Source organism: Eptesicus fuscus, chromosome 4, assembly GCF_027574615.1.
Source record: "Eptesicus fuscus isolate TK198812 chromosome 4, DD_ASM_mEF_20220401, whole genome shotgun sequence".
Taxonomy (NCBI): Eukaryota; Metazoa; Chordata; class Mammalia; order Chiroptera; family Vespertilionidae; genus Eptesicus; species Eptesicus fuscus.
In genome coordinates this window covers 20,964,028-20,977,840 of record NC_072476.1, presented here as the reverse complement: position 1 = coordinate 20,977,840, position 13,813 = coordinate 20,964,028, and the positions used below count along the sequence as shown (strand labels likewise).

At 36.9% G+C, this 13,813-nt stretch overlaps 1 protein-coding gene across 3 annotated transcripts in view; it reads right to left on the bottom strand.

The window, feature by feature from the left end:
* Positions 1-13,813, bottom strand: part of SHISA9 (shisa family member 9) — a 283,052-nt gene that overhangs the window by 256,409 nt on the left and 12,830 nt on the right. The window lies entirely within an intron of this gene.

Here is a 13,813-nt window from a genome sequence, read left to right as displayed (position 1 = left end):
CTCTTTGGAGAAGTATCTATTCAGATCCTTTGCCCATTTTTTAAATGGATTGTTTCAAGTTTTTGTTGTTTTGTTTTGTGTGTGTGTGTGTGTGTTTTGGTGTTGAGTTTTATAAGATTTTTATAAATTTTGGATATTAGAACCTTATCAGATGTATCATTGGCAAATACGTTCTCCCATTCATATGTCTTTTCATTTTGTTGATAGTTTCCTTTGCTGTGCAAAACATTTTAGTTTGATGTAGTCCAATTTGTTTATTTTTTGTTTGTTTCCCTTGCCCAAGGTGATATATCAGAAAAAAAATTGCTATGAGAAATGTCCAATATTTTACTGCCTGTGTTTTCTTCTAGGATATTTATAGTTTCAAGTATAAAATTTGTCTTTAATTCATTTTGAGTTTATTCTTGTGTATGGGGTAAGAAGGTGGTCTAGTTGCATTTTTTTCCACTTTTCTCTCCAATTTTCCCAGCACCATTTATTGAATAGACTATCTTTACCCTATGATATGTTTTGCCTCCTTTGTCAAATATTAATTGACCAAATGTACATGGGTTTATTTCTGGGCTCTCTATTCTGTTCCATTGAGCAACACGTCTGTTTTTATGCCAGTACCACGCTGTTTTGATTACTATGCCCTTGTAGTATAGTTCAATATCAAATAGCATGATTCCTCCAACTTAGTTCTTCTTTTTCAAGTCTGCTGTAGCTATTCAGGGTCTTTTGTGATTCCATATAAATTTTTGGAATATTTGTTCTAGTTCTGTGAGATATGCCATTGATATCTTGATAGGAATTGTGTCAAATCCATAGATTGCTTTGGATAATATGGACATTTTAATGATGTTAATTCTTCCGATCCATGAATATGGTATATGCTTCTACTTATTTGTATCTTCTTCAGTGTCTTCTAATTTTCCAAGTACCGGTCTTTTATGTTCTTTGTTAAATTTATTCATAGGTATTTTATTTTTATTGATGCAATTGTTAATGGGATTGTTTTCTTTGTTTCCCTTGCTGATAGTTCTGTATTGGTATATAAATATGCAACTGATTTCTGGATATTAATTTGGTATCCTGCTAATTTACTGAATTCACTTATCAGTTAGTAGTTTGTTTTTTTTTGTGGAATCTTTAGGGTTCTCTACATACAGTATCATGTCATCTGCAAACAATGACAGTTTCATTTCTTCCTTTCCAATTTGAATACATTTTATTCTTCTTGTTGTCTGATTGCTGTGGCTAGGATTTCTGGTACTATGTTGAATAAGAGTGGTAAAAGCAGATATCACTGTCTTATTCCCAATCTTAAGGGAAATGCTTCTAGTTTTTGCACATTGAGTATGATGTTAGCTGTGGGTTTGTCATATACAGCCTTTATTATATTGAGGTATGTTCCCTCTATCCCCACTTTTCTAAGAGATTTAATCATACATGGGTGCTGGATTTTATCAAATGCTTTATCTGCATCTATTGATATAATCATATGATTTTATACTTAATTTTTATGTGATGTATCACATTTATTGATTTGCAAATATTGTACCAACTTTGCATCCTTGGAATAAATCCCACTTGATCATGATGTATGATCTTTTTAATGTATTGTTGGATCTAGTTTTCTAATGTTTTGTTGAAGATTTTAGCATCTATGTTCATCAGGAATATTGGCCTATAATTTTCTTTCTTTGTAGTGTCTTTATCTGGTTTTGAAATTAGGATAATGCTGGCCTCGTAAAATGAGCATGAGAGTCTTTCCTCCTCTTGAATTTTTTGAATAGTTTGATGAGGATAGGTATTAGTTCTTCTTTGAATCTTTGGTCAAATTCAATTATTAAGCCATCTGGTCCAAGACTTTTGTTTGTTGGGAGTATTTTTTATTACTGCTTCAATTTTATTGGTTGTAACCTGTTTATTCAGATATTCTGATCCTTCTTAATTTAGTTTTGGAAGATTTTATGTTTCTAGGAATTCATCCATTTCAGCCAGATTGGCCAATTTATTGGCATACAGTTGTTTATAATATTTTCCTACAATCCTGTATATTTTCCTGTATATTTCTTTGTTGTTAGTTGTTACTTCTCCTCCTTCATTTCTGATTTTATTTATTTAGGTGCTCTCTATTTTTCTTCATTAATCGGGTTAAAAGTTTGTCAATCTTGTTTTTGCTTTTGTTTTATTCAAAAACAAGCTCTTGGTTTCATTGATCTTTTGTATTGTTTTTTTAGACTCTATTTTGTTTATTTCTGCTCTGGTCTTAATTATTTCCTTTCTTTTACTCACCTTAGCTTTGTTTGTTGTTCTTTTTCTAGTTTGGTTGTTTATTTGAGATCTTTCTTGTTTCTTGAGGTAGGCCTGTAATGCTATGAATTTCCCTCTTATGGCTGCTTTTTCTGTCTCCCATAGAGTTTGGGTCATTGTGTTCTCATTGTCATTTGTTTCACAGTATCTTCTTATTTCTTTTAAAGTCCTGTTGTTAACCCATTTATTGTTTAGTAACATGTTATTTAACTTCCGTGGGCTAGTGTATTTTTCAGTTCTTTTCTTATGATTGCTTTCTAATTTCATACCACTATGGTCAGAGAAGATGCTTGATATTATTTCAGTCTTCTTAAATTGTTGAGACTTATTTTGTGACCTAACTATGTGATTTGTCCTAGAAATGTTCCATGTGCTCTTGGAAAAAAAATGTATATTCTGCTGCATTTGGGTAAAATGCTCTGAAGATATCATGAGAGTGAGACAGCAGTCAGGTTTGTGGGAAAGTGGGAGGAATGGCCCCTGCCTGAAAGCCACACCATTCAGTCACTGGCACCCTCTGAGTCTGTCCATACATCTACTGGTATACCCCTAGGAAAGGCAGAGCTGTCTCCTCAGCAGGGTGTAAGTTCCACAGGGTGGGAAGACAGGGAGTCCAGATGGTGAGACTATTGAATTCTCCCAGGTTGATGCCGTATGGAGGGGAGTGCTTCACCCAAGGAAGATGGTGTCTTTGGTGTGGGAGATTGACTCCGCACAGGGATCCTGGCAGCTGTCCCTTTTGCTTTTAGAGCCACAAAACCCAGTCTCGCCTTGCATGACTCTAGTCCACTTTGCCCTCCTTCTGCTTGAACAAGATTTTGTGTGTTGGCCCTTTAAGAAGACACCTGTTTCTCTGGCAGACTGCTGTCTCCCTTTGGCACACAGAATCCCTGCCGATTTTCACAGCCAGATGTTATGTGGGTGTCTCTTCCCAGCTCTGATGCTCTGGGCTGGGAAGCCCAGCTTGGGGTTGAGAACCCACACTTTTCAGGGGCAACCTTTGCGGGTGAGATATTCTTCCAGAATCTCAGCCACTTCCCATGGGAACAGGGCCAGCCCTTTTCAAGTCTCCACCCTTCCAACAGGTATCAATGTGGCTTCTTCTGTAAATTCTTGGTTATAGATGTCTCTGCAGCTAGTCTTCAGTTGATTATTCAGGTTGATTGCTTTATATTTTAATTTTAATTCTAATTTGGTCCTGGGAAGAGGTGAGTGTAGCTTCCACCTACTCCACTGCCATTTTGGATCCCCCAGAAATTCATACTCTTATGTCACTGAAAAGACCATGGCTTCAGGTATGGCTGGATCCATGAACTCAGACAATATCATCAGATCTAAACTCACTCCACTTCTCCTTTCTTAGCAGTATCTTTATTTCATGGCACATTCTCCCCTTAGTAGCATGAGATAGCTTTCCAGCAGCTCCAGGTGTTCATCCTATCCTTTTAGCAACCCTAGCAGTAAGTAATTTTTCCTTCCAACAGTTCAACCACAAAGTTATGAACCTAGTTCATGTTGAAATAAATATTCTAATTTACACAGAATTAATAATTATATGACTGGAAATCATGTTTGTATCTATAAAAGGGTCATTATCAATGACCACAGCAAGGTTTTCAGCAACATATTATGTGAAGATTTTTATAATTATGTATATGGATGTAATACTCATGTAATTACAATAATAAAAAATATATGTTTTAAAGAAGCAGTACCAGGATCTGAATATATGAAGATTTTTGTAATTATATGCATGCATATAATACTCATATAAATAAAATAATAATAAATGTTTTAAAGAAGGAGTGCCAGGATCTGAGTATGTGAAGATTTTTATAATTATATGCATGTATGTAATATTCATATAAATAAAATAATAATACATGTTTTAAAGAAGCAGTACCAGAATCTGAACCTGGCCATCTCTAAGCTGATTAGCAGAACAAAAATGTTCCTAAGAAACAATTTTTAAAAACATGCTTATACAATGTTCTTGATAATCAAGTATTGTTTGATTGATGATCTTCTTTGACTTTGAATATATGCACGAAAATTTTTCAAATAGGGCCTCTCAAAAATGAAGTGTTTTCTCCATACCTTGTTACTACACAGTAAAGGACATCAAATACCACATTCTGCTCTTGCACAACTTCCAATTCATGGGTTTTAGGAAAGTCAATATTTTGTTAAAATGACAAGAATATCTTAATTTTTTTAAAAAAATAATATCTTAATATTCCAAAGGGCTTCCTTTGGATAACCAGTGAGGCATCAAACTAAAGCAGTGCTGCACCAATAGCTATGAAGTGTATCCCTTCTTTCACATCCTTAAGTCCATTTCAGAGAACTGCCAAGACAAACAGTATTTGTTATGAGTAATTGTGTCCTAAATATTCAATAATATTTTTAAAATAGTATTAACCTGACAAGTTTCATGGTTGTATAACTTTAAGAAAAGCACACTTTCCTGGATCTCAGTTTCATTATTTGTACAATGCAGAGAATGGACTGACTATAATCTCTATGAAGTCATATATACATTTGCACATACATGTAGACATACACATTACTAATCTCTGTACCCCTAGAATCACCCCCCCCCAATGCCTAGCACATAGTAAGTGCTCAATAAATACACGGTCAATGACCAAACTATTTAAGGTATGATCAGTGATTACCAAAAATGAGTTCCATGTTCCCATTTTTCCATTGATTGAAAGCCAAAACATAAATGAAAACAAATGATAAGAATGGTGGAATGAATTTTTCATGAAGCTACTTTCATTTCATTTAGGAATTGTATTTTATTTTGAGAACTATTTATTATTTAAATATTTGATGTTAAAATGTCTATATCATTTCTGAAATGATGGTAACAGTACTTAGTAGTTACTTTTTACATATTTGCCTTTCTTTCAAGTAAACACACAATATTGGTCCTCCAGTTCTTCAATTATTTTTTATTTTTAATCATATTTTACACCAAATGTGTGGTAAACCAAAGACAAGATGATTTCTGAAGTTCCTTCCAGCTCCGAAATTCTATGAGATAAACTTTTCTTACTGGTTTGAACTGTGTGACTGCATCCAGGGTGTGATTCAGCACCATGGACAGATCTTCGAGGAGCTAGTGTCCATATCCCTGAAAAGGGATGGATTTAAATGAATAAAATACAGGCTCTGTTTTGAGCAGGGCAATCTTATGCAAGCAAAACTCCAGGCATAATACCTAAATTAATGAGCCTAAGTCTCCATTTACTAAAATATTTAGATTATGATTACACTTAGTTTCATTAACTGCATTCTCAGACTAACATAATGGGATTTCCTTTTCAGCTTGTAATTAACTTTATTGAGAATTCTTATTGGGATTTTTTAAGCAGTTTCCTCAAACCTTATTATAAATTATTTTAATATGTGTATCAAGGTATTAAACTATGTTGCTTAATTTTATATTGGCTGTTACTTTCAAAAGAAGGAAAAATTCAATGCTAATCTTGAAGAGCAGCAAGCTAACTAAATAAAAGAGTTCTCTGAAAAGAGACTGTATTCAACTCCTGAAAGCTGGCCATGAAGTTCTGATCCTCCCAGGTCAGACATAGCATTTTCATTTTCCTACCAAAAGTATTGTGAACCAACGAAACAAAGTCCTCTTCTCCCTTTCTACAATTTGAACAAAACAGATCTGCAAGAGAGATCTATATTCTAAGACTGATCATTCTCCCCTCTCTCAAAGATGAGAAAAGTCAGGACATGAACAGTTTCTGCTTCCTTTCACTCAGATTCTTCAAAAGTTAGGGGATATTTCTCTTCCAGAACAAAACATCAATTTCTAAGGAAAATTTGTCCCAATCTCTCTTCCCTCTCCTTCAGCCTCAGGTATTTTGAGGAAGCCACCTGCATGCTCCCATGGCATCCTGTACTTATTCCTATCCTACTGCTATGCAATGACTGTCCTCCCTTTCATCCCCCAATGTATCATGAGCTCCAAGAGGATATTGCCTAATCTCATCTCATTCATCCTCGTACCTCCATGTAACAAGATTTTAATAAATATCAGTTGAATGTTGATTGACTAAATGGAAATATTAATGACAAGAAAGTGAACAATTAACTAAAACCTGAGTCCTCCAGGACAGAAATGATGACCTTTTCTCAGTCCATCCCTTCTCAAGGGTGAGTGTAATCTAATGCAGTGATTCTGAGTGGAAATCAATATGTAGGGGAAGAAGACACATAATCTGGTACATCACCCAGTGTGGGTCCTTGGGAAAGGCATGAGAAAGGTCATGAATAAAGGACAAGTTTTAAAGCCAGAAAGAATCTGAATTCCATACCAAATATCTCTGTGGCCTTGGGCAAGTTACTTGAACTCTCTGAGCCATAGTGTACCCATCTATAACATGTGGGTGAAAATATCTGTTTCAATTATTTCATGGAGTTGTGAGAAGTAAAATGCATCCATGTGGTAGATGCAGAAAAATGTTATTCTGTTTTATTTATTACTCTTTTTTTTATCCACAGTGTCAATCACATTGTAGGCATGCTGCACCATTGAATCCTGATACATAAATAGAAATGCCCTCCCAAAGGAACTCTGTCCAAGTGTGCAAGGAGCAGAACTTGGCATCTTTTAAACTAAACCAGACACTGTGGTGAGCACTTAGGCTTTCTTTACAAATAGTCCTACAGCTGGTGGCAAGAACTTTGGAAAGGCAATGTAAATCTAATTAGGCAATGCCATGTGGCCAGCATTAGTAACCATTTTTTTAAAGAGTCTTACAGAGAGTGGTGATTTTTTTCTTTTCTTTTACAGGCTCTGCTTGCATGTTTACACACACACACACACACACACACACACACACACACACACACACCTCATTTTCTGGGTAGAAATACAAAACATGTATGAGGCCACACAGGTTCCTATTGGCCTGGTATTCCAGGGTAAATAAAATATTAAAATATTCCTAGCAGAACAAAAGTTCATGGGTTTTTAATGGGAATAAAAGAAAAACAGACGAGAGGAACAAATGGCTAAGAATGGGACAGCTGCTCCATTAAAGCGATTTCCTTGGGAAGAAATGGACAGTTTCTTCAGATCTCATTTGCATCAAAAACAGTAGTAGTAACAAATACACACACCACACACACAACTTGTGTTATCAGCTGGCATACAGAATGAAAACATTTTCACTGTGAAGACAACTGCACAGTGAATTCATGCTGATGTGGGCCACTGTCCCCTGGTGGACAGACCACTGTAGCACTAATGTTCACTCACTCCACAAATAATAATAGTAACCACCAACACTGATGTCACCAGGCATTCTGCTAAGTTCTTTCTATCTGTTCATTCATTTAATCCTCGCAACAATCTTGTAAGGGAAGTATTATTTTACTCCTTTGATAGAATGGAAAATTGAGGCTCAGAGAATTAAATTAATTTCACAGCTAATAGGTGATAGAGAGGAAGCCCATATCTCTCATTCCCTTGTTGTACTATTTCAAAGACATATTGGACATATTTAGTGAGCATTGTCCACATGTCAGAGACTCACCTATGACACTGACTACTTCAAGAGAAAACCAGAACTCTTGATCTAAAAGCACAGTCAATTCAGGCTACTGCACTGAACCTACAAATGTATTTAGCTGATCCAGTACAGATCCTCCCCTAACTCTTACTTATCTTATAACTTACTGACCCGTGGGCCAACACTATTACAGTCAGAGATCTTCAAATGAAACAGCTAGCCAGCCCAACTGTGGAAAAAAACAAGAGTGTTGGTAGCTGAGGCTTCATAGAAGAGAGTTAAAGCCTCACATGAGTTGGAATTAGCCAAGTTCCCTCAAACTCAAAATCCCAAGGTCCTGCTAATGAGTTCCACCAGGCTTCTTATGGAACTTGGCTAGAGGCTCATTCATGCATGCATGCATTTGTTCATTCAAGCAACATCCATGGGGCACTGTAATTTCTAGGCACTGGAGATACAGGAGTGAATGAAACTAATGCAACTTCCGTGCCCACCCTGGTTCTCTAGTAGGACCTTGTTGGAAAACCTGTCCCACTGTAGTCCTGAGAGTCTGCACCACACCCAACTGATTGAACCAAGGTCAGACAGCTGATCCAGAGGAAGCCAGGCCATTGGCTGGTCAGAACCAATCAGTTTCTCTCTCTGGATCATATGAAATGAAGGACACAGAGATTGAGCAAATTAAGGACAGAAAAGACAGGGATTCTGCCTTTAACCACCCCACCTACTGAAGTCCCTAATCCCCACCCCTCCTGAGCCTGGACATTCACCAGAAGATAACCCATGTGCATCCAGGCTATGGATCCTGGGTTTGAATCCTGGTTCCTCTATTTATTAACTATGATATCATAGACAAGTTCTTTGATTTTTCATTTTATCATGGATATTTTTAAATATACACAAAGATAGAACAGAATAATTCTATTTGGCCACTGGCTGCAATAATATTTTCTTCATTTTGTTTTATTTACCATCCCCCTCGATGTTATATTTTCCTGGAGATTTTTAAAGTAAATCTCAGCCATCAAGTTAGATCCCTTCCTTAATTTCCATGAATCTCAGTTGTCTCCTTCATAAACAGGAATAATGATAGCTCTTTCATGGGATTTTTTACTCATTGGACAAAAATTTATGGAGCTGCTGCAATGAGCCAGCCCAGTTCCTGCCGTAAGGGGTGCAGCTGTGACAATACAAAGCATTTGTTCTCCAGAAGTTTACATTGTGGTGGAAGAGGCATAAATAATGAGTATGACAATATCAGAGAGAACAAACGTTACGAAGAAAACCACAAGATCTGGGGAACAATTGGAGGCCAGAGGTAGACAAGGAAGTCCTCTCTAATGAGGTGGCCAAGGGGGTGAGCTGCGAAAGGGAGCACTGTGCGGTAGGCAGCAAGCGCAGCAAGTGCTAAGACCCTGAGGTAGGAATGAGCCAGGCTGTTTGAGAGTTGTTCCGAGTATGAATGAGCTAATACATTCAAAGCTTTAGCTGGCAATGCCCGGCAAGCAGCAAATGCTCAATAAATGTTAGTTATTATTCCTCCTGAGAGAGAAGTCATCACAAGACAGTAGGTACCCTGGGGTATATTTTGGAAACAGCTCTTTCCTAATGTGCAGATAGATCTTTCGGTTCACTCAGCATATTGCAAACAGCTGTATCACAAAGAGAGGTCGTATAGTACAGTGTTTACAGACACCAACCTTGGGGTCTTACCTGCTCCGTTTAAATCCAAGCTCCACCATTTAGTATCTGTATGAACTTTGAATAAGCCATCTAACCTCTCTGAGCCTCAGTTTCCCATCCTTATGATGGTAAAAATAATGGTACTAACCTAATAAGGTTTTGAAGATTCGATGTGTTGGGGGTTTAGAATGCTAAATTACAGTTAATATTACACTATCTTACATGATTTTTACTCTTATACACTCATATCTGTATTTACCCTTTTGCCTTTCCTGATTAGGATATTCCCCCCAATTTTTTAAAAAAATATTTGAAAATATTCCTACCAGTCTCTCCAAAAGTCAAGTCTAGGATATCCTAGTGCCTTGGTAAATACGGACAAAAGAACGAAAATTCATCTGGCCCTAGATACAAGTTGTACAATATCTTCAGAAACTTAAGCGTGGGTCTGCTTTTCATCTGGTTCCTTGTAAATCCACCTGGGAATGATCCTGGCAGAGTAGGAGTGGGGTGAGGCTGAAATCATAGCCTGGTCTTTCTGATGGATTCTGTGTCCTAAAATATCAAGTCAGCATTTCTCCTCAGTTTGGGGTGAGGCCTCCCTTGCTCAGATTATGCTGTAAAATAAACAGTGTAACATCAACCCTACAATCATGGAGCCTGTCCCACGGGTGTATGAGTGAGAGCACAGTCACGACACCACTGGTTCCACTCCAACACTGGCCAGGTGAATGATTTTATGTGGATGCTTTTATAGACACCGGGTAGCTTTTCTATTATACGGTGGCAATAAAGGCGTTGTAATTGCTGCTGCCTTGTTTAGTAGTGTTTCTAGTCTTTACTACCTCATTAAACAATGCAGCACAACCAAAATTCTACTACCAAGTTTACTGTACTAAATATAATGTAGTATCCTGGATTGGATCCTGGAACAGCAAAAAGACATTAGTGAAGAAGCTAGTGGAATTCAAATATCTCCATTCTAGCTAAAAATAGTATACTCATATTGATTTCTTAGTTTTCACAGGTGTACCTAGTAATGTAAGATATGGAATATACAGAACTCTGTGTACTCTCTTTACATATTTTCTGTAAATATAAAATTATTTCAAAATTAAAATTTTATTTCAAAAAAATAAGTGTGCTGCCCTGGCCAGGTAGCTCAGTTGGTTAGAACATCATCCCGATATGCCAAGGTTGCAGGTTCGATCTCGGGTCAAGGCACATACAAGAATCTACCAATGAATGCGTAAGTAAGTGGAACAACAAATCTATCTCTCTCTCTATCTATCTATCTATCTATCTCTCTCTCTCTCAAATCAATCAATAAAGTTTAAAGTGTGCTATTCACACAAAGGAGTTGAGAAACGTTGATCCAGGTCGTATCCTTGTGTCCATAGTCCCTCACTCACATCTCCCATCCTTGACACTGAGGGGACCTGTATTTACTCTGCACTCTCAAAGGGGAGGGTGATGTCATTGGCAGGCAGGGAGGCTGGGGTGGGGGAGACAGAGTCCATTCATAGCACTTGCCTTCAAAAGCAAACTATAATTACACAGAAGCCAAGGAGCATTTTGCAGAAAATCACTATCTCATCTGAATCTACATCCTGTTCATCAAAGAGGTCAAGGCCCTTTTGATTATCAGACTAAATATTTTTAGACAATGTCACTGAATGCCTGGAAAGAACATGAACAGCATTGGCTGAAGAAAAATCCATCTTCAGATAAAGAGGCAAGTCCTATCACAGGAAAAGTCAACCATAGGAAATTTATAAAGAAAGTCATAGAAATTAAAGAAGGCTGGCCGAAACCGGTTTGGCTCAGTGGATAGAGCGTCAGCCTACGGACTGAAAGGTCCCAGGTTCGATTCCGGTCAAGGGCATGTACCTTGGTTGCTGGCACATCCCCAGTGGGAGGTGTGCAGGAGGCAGCTGGTCGATGTTTCTCTCTCATCGATGTTTCTAGCTCTCTGTCCCTCTCCCTTCCTCTCTGTAAAAAGTCATTAAAATATTTTTTTTAAAAAAAAGAAAGGCTGGCAAAAATGTCCCCAAATTGAAGCTTTCTCTTCCCTAGTTGACTTCACCCTAGTCCTTCTCCACACCCCACACCTTCTAAATATCTGACTTCTACACTGACTTTTGATTCTCTTAGCACTTGGCCCAAACTTAAAGGAAAAACCAGAAAGTGATCTGGCACTAGCATTAAGAAGATGAGGAGAAATAGATGGAGATGATTACATATTCTCTTAAAGCAATGTTGAGTGAGTGATTGAATAGAAATGAAAATATTTAAGTTGGGACTATTGAGTTCCCAGTCAAATCTGGTAACTTGGATCCTTAGTGGAGAACACCTTGAAATTAGCATGATGTGTCCCCTTCTTGGTGTATCACAAGCAGACATATCTTTCTTGCCATTTTTTGTAATAGTAAATCTCTGTAGCTTCTATAATGTCCAAAAAAATCCTTTTATAATCAATAAATGCATTCTAATTCTGGCATCAAGAGCTGGTCTAACTCTCCAGTTATCAGAATAAATTTGTTCTCTCCTAGTTCTCTATCATTCAAAGTGAGCTTGGGTTAGTGGTTAGCTTCTTGAACCCCTAATAATGGATAAATATAACTAATCTATTCCTATCCTCTTAATGAACTAAAAAATCATTTCTTCTTCTGAACATGCAATTTTTTCCCTTTGTCTATAATATGTAAATAGCTTCTATAAGTCAATAAAAAGATAAAGGCATTATAAGAAAACCTATCATTACTACCAACTACTGGATTCATTATATAAATTAAACTTATTAATGTAAATCTGTGGGAAAGCTATATGCATCTTATTTTCCAAATAGTCCCTGGAATTCTAGGAAATAAGGATTGAATCAACCCAGCAGAATTATATGAAATTAACATTGGTGGTAATTCTTGTGAGAATACAATGTTTGTGACATTATACCTGAAATTCTCCCCTATGTTCTATCCTGTAGAATATTACAAGACACATTTTTTCTTAGTAGAAAAGATCACTGATTACTGAGACATTAATATAGACTAAAAGCAAGAATTATAAATAAACCAAGTTAGCCTGTTATAAGAGATTTCTGAATTACTCAGTGCCTGGACACCCATTTCTAAGCAATCATTTATTTCAGTGCAACTTTAAAATAAAAGTCCCTTATTAAGCAAGATTCATTGATGTGTCCTGCCCTTCACTTAATGGAATGATGAAATGTGGATGACTTCAGTAAGTTTGTTTTTTCATGTGAGTGCTGATTCAAAAATCATCCTAAAGATTGAAATGTCATATGAGAAACTTAACAGTCACCTTTTACAGCCAGGTACTCAGCCCCATTTCAGCTCTGTCAATGCCATGATCACATTCACCCACGTATGAAGTTCAGGATCCACAGACACATAGGTTCAACTTATTTCTTGTGCCATCTAAAAGGGATGCTCTCATTTCCATCGAAGCCAGAATTGGACACAGCAATTGCCATGTCAGAGTTTGTGCAATATAACATATCTTTTACGGCTGTGAGATGTGATCATAAAACTTCCAGCTGCTGGTATATTTTGCTCTAAAATGTGGCTTTTCTCATACCATTTTATGACCTGGTTCATGAATAAATAACATTGAATTATTTAAAACAATGAAACCTAAGACATTCTACTTGGTACCCATTTTCAAACCATGTAAACATTGACTTTGTGAATGTACTGTAATATTTCCAAGGCCATGAAAAATTATCACCATGCAGAACCAGAGAATTCACCTCACCTATGTCAAATTCCACAGACGTATTCCTCTACACACCAATAAAAATTTGTAACAAAACAGTCCTAAATTATGATTCAACAAATAAAACACCAATGCAGCTCCTAGCAGAGCTTCAGTGAAGGCAGCCCAGATTATAAGATTTTCAATGACAGAACCATTTCTGTTTTTAAGAACCTCCAGCCACAACTAAATGCATCCTTTAAATTGTCTGGCTTTTATTTTAAACCAAACCCTCTGCATTACTTTAATGTGTGTGTGTGTTTGGGGGGGGGGAAGGGGGGTGGTCTTGAAAGCATAATTACTAGGAATAACCACTACACGATAGTACACTATTGTCAAAAAATTAAACAATCCTATTTTTCCCTACTCCCATTAGTCAGTGTATCAAATCCATAATGTATGTTGTATATACAGACCTTTGAGAGGAAAGAAAATCTTTAGGAGCATACCAAGATCCCCAAGTAGGCTCCATCAGCTAAAGAATAAAACACAATACCAAATGCAACTTTTCTTGAAAGAAC